General features: G+C 42.8%; 1 pseudogene; it reads right to left on the minus strand.

Annotated features, from left to right (window-relative positions):
• Nucleotides 1-224: 224 nt before the first annotated feature.
• Nucleotides 225-344, minus strand: LOC132625253 (5S ribosomal RNA; annotated as a pseudogene).
• Nucleotides 345-754: the final 410 nt, after the last annotated feature.

A 754-nucleotide genomic window follows, 5' to 3' on the forward strand; every position in this document is an offset into this window, starting at 1 on the left:
TAACTTCTGTTTTAAAAAAAAAAAAAATCTGTTTGATTCGAATTCGATCGGGTAGGTACGTATGGGTACCCAGTTAGGGTACCAGTCGCGGCCCACGGGGTTTGGGTCGTGACATGGTCTAGTCCGCCTCATCCTTCGCGACCTTTTATGGTTTCTAACCACTCCGCATACTCCAATTTCCCTTAGGCTACTCTAGCTTCTCATCTGTCTCTTATGTCTGAATTTGTAGGACTCTTAATATACTTCCTAGGGGGTCACCCATCCTAGTATTTCTCTAGCCCCAGCACGCTTAACCTTGGAGTGCTAATGGGATCCGGTGCGTTAGTGCTGGTATAATCGCATACACCTTACTGAGTGACCTTCCTCACATAACTTAAAGCAAGTTGAAGTTTTAACAGATTCCGAAACATTCTCGTAATGCATCTCCCTCAGAAATAGAAAGGATCTCTTACTCGTCCGACTAAGCAAATGCTATTTTGGCCTTTGAAATCCTCAATAATCACCTTCAATCTACATGTATGACTACTTTTCATCCTAGCTTTCAAGATTCCCAATGGTAGCGAAGGCATCTTGATCGCAGTTACTTCCAAATACTTAAGTCACTGATCCCCTTTAGGATTTCCGCTCATCACTATTCAGTATTACCCTGAAGTAAATACATACGCACATAGGAAGTTCCAATAATAACACGTATACCTGTAGTCGATCGGTCCTTAGCCTGATCTGGTAGGCTATAGAGTGAAGTGTGCTCTTC

Source organism: Lycium barbarum, chromosome 12 (genome assembly GCF_019175385.1).
Source record: "Lycium barbarum isolate Lr01 chromosome 12, ASM1917538v2, whole genome shotgun sequence".
Classification (NCBI taxonomy): domain Eukaryota; kingdom Viridiplantae; phylum Streptophyta; class Magnoliopsida; order Solanales; family Solanaceae; genus Lycium; species Lycium barbarum.